At 44.6% G+C, this 10,000-nt stretch overlaps 1 protein-coding gene across 10 annotated transcripts in view; it reads right to left on the bottom strand.

The window, feature by feature from the left end:
• Positions 1-10,000, bottom strand: part of LOC105470672 (EBF transcription factor 3) — a 129,522-nt gene that overhangs the window by 111,826 nt on the left and 7,696 nt on the right. The window lies entirely within an intron of this gene.

Raw genomic sequence — 10,000 nt, 5'->3', positions numbered from 1 at the left:
GGCCAGCGTCCCAGTCAGGAGCTCCAGTGACCAACAGAAGAGGGAGAGGATCCGTGCCCCCCGTTGGGGGGAGCAGGAGAGGGCAGGATCTATTTTTGAGCCACACAAAGGTGCACCTCTGGATGGAGAACCTCACCATTTATTAACTTGCATAACTCATTTATTTGTTCAAAGTAATGATCTTTGGGGAAAGGGCTGTTATATTTAGAACCTGCTTGTCAAATTTAATAAATGATAGCGATCGCCGGCCTTCCCCCTCTGCAAGCACTTTCCCAGGTCCTTCCACCTTTCCCTAGGGCCTCGCTGGCCGGGGGGACCTGGCAGCCCACGTCTCAGTAACTGATGGCGGCTGCCCAGTGGCTGGATCGGGCCGATGACCTCGGACGGTGGGGACCAGCAGCATGTCCAATCCAATCCCCCACTTGTTTCCTGACCCAATCTTCCTCGTGTCAGGGGACGAGCCGCTTCATTGAGAAAATGGAAATGGACAGGGAGCTCCCTTTGGCAGCATTTCCAATAACCAAATATCAAGGAAGAGGGGCCGCCGGGGAACCACCCCATCCCGGCACACTGATCTGATTTACAAACCTTTCCTAATGGGAAACAAATGCTATGGGTGTGAATTCATACTTAACCATAAAAACCCTTGCATTACTCTGTCTCGTATTAAATACCACATATAACTCTCAGCAGGTTTTATGTTGTGTTTTACTGTCAGCAATGGCTAAAGCTGGCCTAACATTTTGTTTGGCAATTAGGAAAATTTGTAGTTTAATTTATTAAACCAAAAAAGCCAACAACTATACTGAATGCTGAATTCATTCTGTTTTTATGCCACAGTGCAGTATATTTGCCTTCCCAATAATTTAATCATTTTCCTTTTATGGCCTATGCTATTTAAATATTCCAAAATAGTATTGTTGAGGAAATAAACCCCTTATAATAAGTGAAATTGAGCCATGCCACTTAAATTCTGAATATAAAGTTAAAATGTTTTCATTTCTTTCTTTGCAAAGGAACCAAATGCTTTGGGGGAAAAAAAAAAAGAAAAAGAAAAAGAAGGGCAGGACGGGCAAACTTCCAAAAGCCTGGCGAACCCACTGACAACATCCAAACACCAAAACGTGACCTGCTACCTTGACAAGCTCAGGAGTGAAGGATTTCACTCCTAAAACACCAAGACACGGAAAGGAAGGAAGCAGAGCGCCCAGAAACCTTAAAGAAGGGGAAAAAATTACATTCAAAGAGAGTATTATCGGTGAGCTAAAAAGTCACAAGAAGACATGGAGGAAACTTAAATGCCTGCTGCTCAGTGAAAGCAGCCAGTCTGGGCCAGGCACGGTGGCTCACGTCTGTAATCCCAGCACTTTGGGAGGCTGAGGCGGGTGGATCACCTGAGGTCAGGAGTTCGAGACCAGCCTGACCACCATGGCGAAACCCTGTCACTACTAAAAATATTAAAAAACTAGCCAGGTGTAGTGGTGCATGCCTGTAATCCCAGCTGCTTGGGAAGCTGAGGCAGAAGAATCACTTGAACCCAGGAGGAGGAGGTTGCAGTGAGCCACGATTGCACCACTGCACTCCAGCCTGGGCAACAAGAGCAAAAACTCTGTCTCAAAAAAAAAAAAAAAAAAAAAAAAAAAAAAAGCAGCAGCAGCATCAACTAGCCTGGAAAAACTACATAATGTATGCTACCAACTCTACCACATTCTGAAAAAGCAAAACTAGAGACACAGTAAAAGGATCCAGGGCTGCCAGGGGTTCAAAAAAGGGGGAGGGGTGGCTAGGTGGAGCACATGTGAAACTATTCTGCACGGCCATGCAATGGCAGGTACATGTCACAACGCGTTTGCCAAAACCCATGAAATGTACCACACCAAGAGTGAACCCAATGTAAACTGCAGACATTAGTTCATATTTGTGTATCAGCATTGGCTCAGGTGTAATGAGGATACTGCACCAAAGCAAGACGTTAACACTGGGGGAAGCAGGGAGGTGGAGGGAGGTTCAGGGATACGGGAACTCCGTACTCTCTGCTCATTTTTCTGTAAACCTAACACTGCTCTAAAAAATACTATATTCACTGTTTTTAAAGCGTTATGAGAACACCTTTAAATCCGCATCAGACGCAGAAGAAGACAAGGCCAGGTTAGGGGTGCCTGTTGCTGGTGTGGCTTCAATGTCCCTGCTTTATGCCCTGCCCCCCAGGCTGTCTGCATCTCCCGGTCCTTCCTCCTGACCATGGGATGTCATTCTGCAGAGCCGGACGTGTGGTTCTTAACAATGACAACTTGGAAAGGACACCTGCATTAATCTGTCAGAAGAGCATTTAGGCCCCTGCCAGCCAGCTCTCCTGGTGCTGAAGTTCTTAGAAAACTTAAGGGGCACTTGTGCGGTGGCTCTCACCTATAATCCCAGCACTTTGGGAGGCCAAGGTGGGCGGATCACCTGAGGTCGGGAGTTCAAGACCAGCCTGACCAACATGGAGAAACCCCATCTCTACTAAAAAAAAATACAAAATTAGCTGGGTGTGGTGGCGCATGCCTGTAATTCCAGCTACTCGGTAGGCTGAGGCAGGAGAATCACTTGAACCCAGGAGGCGGAGGTTGCGGTGAGCCAAGATCATGCCATTGTACCCCAGCTTGGGGCAACAAGAACAAAACTCCATCTCAAAATAACAAGAAAAAAAGGAAAGAAAGAAAAATAAAACTTAGGGGGCACTCAGGGAGGAGCCCCTCCCCAAACCAGTGAGCATCATCCTAGGCTCCAATACTAAGCTGGCTTTCCTGGGTGTTACATCAAATAAAAGGGACACTCCCCCATTGGGCCTAAATGACCCTGTTCCAAGTGATGGGACTCCTGGGGGAACGTGACCTTTGATGCAGGCCCCATCGCTGCCCAGCGTTGGGTGACACTGCTCAGGATCCCTACATGCACGCCTGGGGAAGGCGCACTCTGCCTGCCCAGGCCCATAATCAAATCCCGGGCTTGTACTGCACATATGTCACCCTCGGATGGCTCCAGCCCAGGCACAGGCCTCCGGAACAATTTTTCAGCAGCTCCGTAACATCCAGATTGGCCATCTCTGTGCAAGCTTTCTGATTCCATGAAAACTTACAGAAAGAGGGAGGGGTGCAGTTCCTTATGAAAGCACTGTGGAAACCTGGACTCCACTGGCAGGCCTCAATGGTCGAGGTTGGTCTTTCGCCCTTTGTAAAGTCAACCTTACCAGGGCAAATGCTTTTAGGGCCTTAAACACTGCCAAAGTTTTGTTTCCTTGTGTGCTTTAACATGGCACCCTGCCCCCAACTGCTTTCTGCTGAGAGGGACAGAGGAAAATATAGGCAGGAGGGTGGAGAGTGAAGGGAGGAGGGAGGGGGAGGAGGGAGGGAGAGGAGGGAGGGGAGGGGGCGGAGGCAGGGGCGGCGGCTGGAGCTGCCTGTCTGGGCAAATGCACGGCCTCCTCTCCAGATGTGCAGGCAGCTCCGTCTTCCAGCAGAGACACGCTGGAGCCGACTCCTTCCGTTCGCGGGGCCTGGGCTCCATGTCCTACAACAACACAACCGCGAGCCCCTTCCTTTCCGCACATGTTAAACTCATTTCCTAGTGAATTACTGGGAAGGCGCGGCCGCTGCCCCCACCACTGTTTGCAGAGGATGCGCCCCGTCCACTCGGGCACCACAGTCCTGCATGAATTTTGAGTATTTTCTAGCTGAGCGACTTCCAGCGAAGGAATTGGAGAGGGATCGTTTTCATTTGCGTTGTTTTTAAAGGGAAGGGGAAATGAGTGATTCAAAAACAACTAAAATAAGAGTTTCCCAATACCCCTCCCTGCAGTGCTCTCTATCGAACTGCTGGCAAATTTATAGCATTTACTCTTTTGACAGATACGTCTGACCTTTTTCTGAATACATCGTTTTGAAAACAGTTTTCTCAAGCTTCTACAATTTAATGAACGCTGGTTACCCCAAAGACTAAGAAGCTTATAAAATTCAACAAGAACAACAACAAAAAAACCCTTAACCCATAAAATTCCTGCACTAATTTTTCTAAATGATAGCCATATTTTTATTTTAAAGCATGAATAATGTCAGCATAATGTCTCATTATATAGAGTTTGGACCACAAACATTTTTGGGAGATTTGCTATTAAGATAAACAAACAAGAGGAGCTTGTGTTCTGGCAAGCTGATGGAGGGATGGTTTTCATTTTCTCCAAGTGTAGGCTGCAGAAGCTTCGCCAACTGCAGGGTAAGCTCCTTAAGTTTTCACTTCCTGTACCCCCACTTGTCAATCACTTCCTGTCTGCAACGAAAATCTCCATCATTAGAGCTTGGAATTTTTATCTTCTTGAACGTGTCTCCCTTTGCCACTGTTAGTTTGAATTCTGATAAATTATTCACCATCTTTAAAAAGTAACCAACGATTACAGCATCACAGTGAGACACCTATGCCTAGCAAAGATCACCATCCTCCTTGTCTGTCTCCTAAAGGCTTTGACGAGGCCAGCTTCTCCTGCTTTCTTCGGCATCACGAGAAGGCCTCTGGCCAGCCCCAATTATCTTCTGGTGCACAGAGTAATTATCTGCTTCCTGTAAGCATGCGTAACAGAACCTCGAGTTTGGACGGCTTTCCATAAAGTAATCCAATTCACCCATGCCATCCTAACACAATTACAGGCACTGCAATATCTTCGCTCCTCACCTGATAAGGCTGCCGCAGCGGCGCAGGATGGTTTGCGTCAACATGCCTCCCAGAGTATAGCTTCTGACAGCCCTGCTTCCAGCCCTTGCCTCCACCCCTGCACGTTCATACCCGGCTGCATGCTGCCGCAGGGCCCGGGCAGGCAACACCACGAGGTTTTCACCCTTACACAAGCAGACGGGAATCCGAGCTGGTTGAGAGTGATGCAGAAGTCATTGTGGGTGTGTGGCTTGTTTTCAAACCCAGCCCTCGACTGGCCTGGCGGTCGAGTCCTTACCCAGGTCAGGCAGCCATAAATCTCGCAGGCCTCCTCGGCCTAGGCCAGAGATGCAGGCCCAGGCCTGGTGGTGGCCCCGACCCACCGTGGCAGGCGACCACGCGCACTGTGACACACAGCGGAGGCTGACCATGCAGCCGGCGTGGTGCACACCCACATCTCAAGGTTATGGGCAGAGCAAACCTACAAAGTGGGCACTGTTCCTGGCGCCTCCCTCTTTAAATGAAAGCATGCCATTGTGCCTCCATAATGCAGCTCTTCCTTTTCTGTTTATTTTCAGAAGTTTGGGGGGAAAAATTGAAAGGATGAATGAATGCAGTGAACTTTTTGCCTCTCCCTACTGGCGCTGCCAGGGAATAAAACAGCCATTCACACCTGAGCCCGGCGAAGCCAAATGGGGCCGGTGCCAGCCAGAATCAGATTCTTTGTAGCCACATCCATTCATCCAAAGGGTGTTTTAATATTGCCAAATTTCTAGCCAATACTTTCCCTTCACTGATGGCCCAATGTATTAAAACAGACCCTGAACCAAAGAGCGTCTCCAATGCACAGCCTCCGCCAAGAGAGGATCTCCAGGACCCCAAGGCCTATCCAATGATAATTATATTCACATCTTTAAGAAAACTGAGAAGGAAAAATTAACACTAAACTATACTGTTTTCATTGCATTATGCAGATGAAATGACGAGTTGTCATTTAAGAAGTTAATAAACAGTCTCCGTTTTGCAGGTTATCCAAATGCTACTGAATAGCAAACCTTGGATCCCTAAATGATGTGTAATTAATATTATTTTTAAAATCCTCCTTGACAGGCCGGGGCTTAGCCAAAATGTAAATGACATTAAAGAAGACAATGAATTTAATTTTATTTAATGTCCCTTTTTGCAGATCCTCATTTACATAGCATTTTTAACAAAAGCGTTGACCTTATAAATGCTGGCATTTGTACAGCTTCAGCAGAGTTGGATTTAATCACGCTCGTGCAAAGCCATGAGGGAGGAAGCTTTAAGTTCTCTGCTTGGAGATGGAGTAGGAATAAAAACATTGGGACTGGTCAAATGTTTATCCTCCCCGCTTCTGAAAACAACCTGACAAGAAGATGTAAAGGGCTAGGGAATAACCCGGTGCTGTTTGTAAGGCTTGGTAATAATCATACATAATCGTTTGGAAATATAGCTAATAAAAAATATAATGAGTGTTCAGCAAAATCGGCATTAGGCCCAAATTACATGATATTAATACTTGAACAGGTGCAGAAAGGCGCTTTAAATGAGGTAAATGAATAAAATGTCCCAGAGCACAACTGTGTGTGCTGACAAAAAGTCAATCCCATGAATAATTCAGTGAGCAGGACTGCCAGCAAAGGTCGGCTCTCTTTGACCTTTGTGACAGGAAGTGAAAGGAAACACTGTTGACTAAAAAAAAAAAAAGAAAGAAAGAAAGAAAGAAAAGAAAGAAAGAAAAAGAAAGAAAGAAAAAAGAAAGACTGAAAAAAAAATCTCCAATCGTTGGGCTACCGTTCCACAGTCACTTTAAAGGTGTAAACTTAAAGCGCACGTATGAATCAAAGTGTGGCTGTGCAGGGTTGGGGGGTGCAGAGCTGAAATGGGGGTAGTCAGGTCATCTGACTAAAGACAATGTGAAATCACAGACAATGGAAGGTTAAGCAAATAATATTTCCCTACGACGCAACGTCAATTACGCATAAAAATCTGAGGTCAGCTGAAAAGTATTTTCAGAGCCCACAGGGTTGAAATTTTATAACAGCTGTTAAATATGACAAAACTTCATCCTCCCCTCCCACCCCCACCAAAACTAAAGCAATTCCAAACTCTGTATGAAAGAAAATGGGATAAACAGATGTCTGGCTTCCAGACAGGAAAGTAGGACAGACTTGGAATGATAAGTCTCCCAACTCTATAGACTAATGCCAGATTGACTGGGGAGGGGGCACCGCCTGCCGCAGAGATGCCAGCGAGTGGGACGCCGGAGATGGTGCCATCTGGAACCGCCCCGCCGAGCCCGCTCCCAGCGCTGCATGGAGCCCCTGCGTGTGCCCGGCCTGCCTGGGCAGCCACAGCCCCTACAGTCGGCCTCCCCACTTTGCAACAGTTGGACCTCGCACCTTCCATCCACCCAGCCCAAGCAAGGAGGGGGAGAAAAGGAGTATGCACCTTCCTGGGCATTTCCAGAGCTCCTTGGGAAACAGACCGGGATGGCACGAGCAAGTGATGGGAGCCAGAGTGTGGTGTTGGCTTAGCAGCTACACCGACATCCTGGAATCATTTGCAGCCCTTGGAATGCACGGGTGAAACAGGAGAGATTTATCTGTTCATAGTTGGGATATGTGGACAATGGGTGTTCCTAATGAAGACCATCTGCTTTTGTGTTTTCCCAGAAAACATTATTCCACGAGGAAAATGATACTCCCATCCTTTTCAGCAACACCATTAAAAATCATGCGTGTGTGTGTGTGTGCACATGTGTATATACATATGTATAGAAGGTGTGCACGTGTGTTCGTGTGTGTGCACTCTTCCTTTACTTGCATTTGGTTCTCTGCAGGTCACACAATTTACCATAGATACTTTTTTTTCCTGTAGTATCTCTTTATTGACCATGCTTTTTACTTTACAATGTTATGTTTCTCCTTTGCTCCGTAAGTTGTTACATTGTTTTAAATACACTGCATATAGTTATAACCATGGTGCTATTAAAAAATTGTTTCTCTAGCAATGTTTTATGAGAAAGAAAACAGTTAACATAAGTGAAACCTTTGCAGTGCATGAAAAGGGCTTTGTAATGGGAAACAGCCTCACTTTCCCCCCTTTTTTTTTTTTCTCTGAAGGGTCTTCATGCCATTCATAAGTATTTAATGCTTCTGAAAGATAACTGAACTAAATTGTGTAATTAATTGATTTAAGGCATCAGAGTCTATAGAATGTGATTACCCTGCCAGAGCGAGGAGCTTACTTCTCTGTTCTCATAACACAGAAAAGCAGTCTCAACGTGCCGGAAGAGGCTCGGTGTGGGCTGGAACAAATGTGGACCCATTGATCTCAATTCAGGTTGGAATTATTGGTTTATATCCTCAGGACAAATATGCCTTATCTGGTCAGAACCTGCTAAATGTATCCAAAGGCCACAAGGAGCCGGCAAAGCACGTTGTATATAATTCTTTTTTAAGCCAACTAACCAAATGAGACACTGCTGATGGGGACCTGGAAACTGACTCCCCAGTCTGGTGGGACATTTTATTCTGCAATACTCAAGAGAGAACACAGGCTAGAAACTCAACATAAGCAACTAATTTTCAGAGGCAACATACACCTCACAGAAATGATTATCATTATGAAACTGAAACGCATCTCAGTTGCAAAAGACGGTATCGCTCTAAAGAGAATGCCCTCCTATAGGTATTCTTCTTTCTCTGATTAATCTAACTTGCCCTAGTGAACACTAAATTCTTCATTTTTTTTTTCACATAGAAATATGCCTTAAGCTGAAGACAGTGCCAATACTGCAATCATTTCACAGGGATTTACAGCAGACAACACAATGCTAATAGTACTTTGCCATTCTAAGTGACAGCTTTCTTAAGAATGCTAAAAATGTACATTGCACTTGTCATTTCATAAAACTATCCTTACCTTAAAATCACTAAAATAGACGGTGATTAAAATTTCTATAAAATTGCCAGATCTTTGAATTTAGAAGCAGAGCAGATTTTTCATCAATAATTAAGACCTCCAAAGCATTTATGCCAGGCGTAAATGGAGCTTCAATCCTCCTTATTCAAATAAACATGGTAAACCCATTAACCAAATGTTTTTACGTTTTTTCCCCTCCTCTCATGCTTCTAGAATATCAAATAATCACACACTTCTCTTAGGTTATAGAAATATGAGTAATCTTAGCACATATTTTAATTAACCAAATATAAGAAAACATTCTCTCAGACAAGAATTAAGGAACCTATTTCTGCATATCTGGGGAAAATATTTCCCACCATATGATAAAAACTGAGTATTAAAAGTTATTCAGTATCAATAGTCAATAAAGGATTGAATGTTGCACAAATCCAAAGTGATTTTGAAAGGAAAACACAGCATCTAAAATGTTAGCCAAATCAACATGGCTACTTCATCACTGTGGCATGCTAGAAATCTCACACTTTATAAACAAGTCCTCTTTTAAAATTTAAAGCATCACTCAAAAGATGAAACACTTTCACAATCCTTCATTCAAAGCCAACACGCACTGCCTTTTCAAGCAACTTATACTCAGACAAGACTCCAATAGCTCAAACACTTCTAGCCAATCAAAAAAATAAAATAAATTCAGTTACAAGACAATAATCTAAGGCTATATGATTTCCATAGCCACAACACTAAAGACAGATATAATTATATTGATTTTCGTAGTTCGAGTTCTATAAAGTGTTGAACTTGTTCTCAATTGCCTGAGTGACGGCCACAACTGGTCAACCCTATTTGATTACTAATAAGAGAGCTGTCCCTTCTGTCAGATACCGAACATTCTCCACTAAGCAAACAGCTATTCCAGCTAGTTAAACATTAGCATTGCTCTCCACTGGTGGCGCATATTTCTTTAGGCTTAACTCATGGAGTTTTCCGGGTTTAATTTTTCAGACACTGGACAGCAAAGTTCATGATCAAAAGATAACTTTGTAATGAAAGCTGCGGAAATTCAACCCCTCTTCAAAACCGTCCAAACCTCTGCTTCACAAAACTGGTGTCATATGTACACGTCTAACATTTATTCAATTTGGGTACCAATTTCAAAATCTGCAGTCAATCACACACTGGGCATTTTGCTGCTACCCACTGTTGGGAAGAAAGAAATCGTCCTCTCCTGCAAGGCACCGAAACCCAGCGAGTTGGGAGAGGGCTGGGCGAGGAGGATGGTGGTGTTTTTGTTGCTTCAACTAAAGCTATGCCAAATGCACATTAGCACCATTAGGGCTACTGATTGGTATCTTAAAAGGATGCAGCATTG

The sequence above is a fragment of the Macaca nemestrina genome, chromosome 9 (genome assembly GCF_043159975.1).
Source record: "Macaca nemestrina isolate mMacNem1 chromosome 9, mMacNem.hap1, whole genome shotgun sequence".
In the NCBI taxonomy this organism is placed as follows: domain Eukaryota; kingdom Metazoa; phylum Chordata; class Mammalia; order Primates; family Cercopithecidae; genus Macaca; species Macaca nemestrina.
Note: the sequence above shows the minus strand (reverse complement) of the source record. Positions and strands in the feature narration are given on the sequence as shown.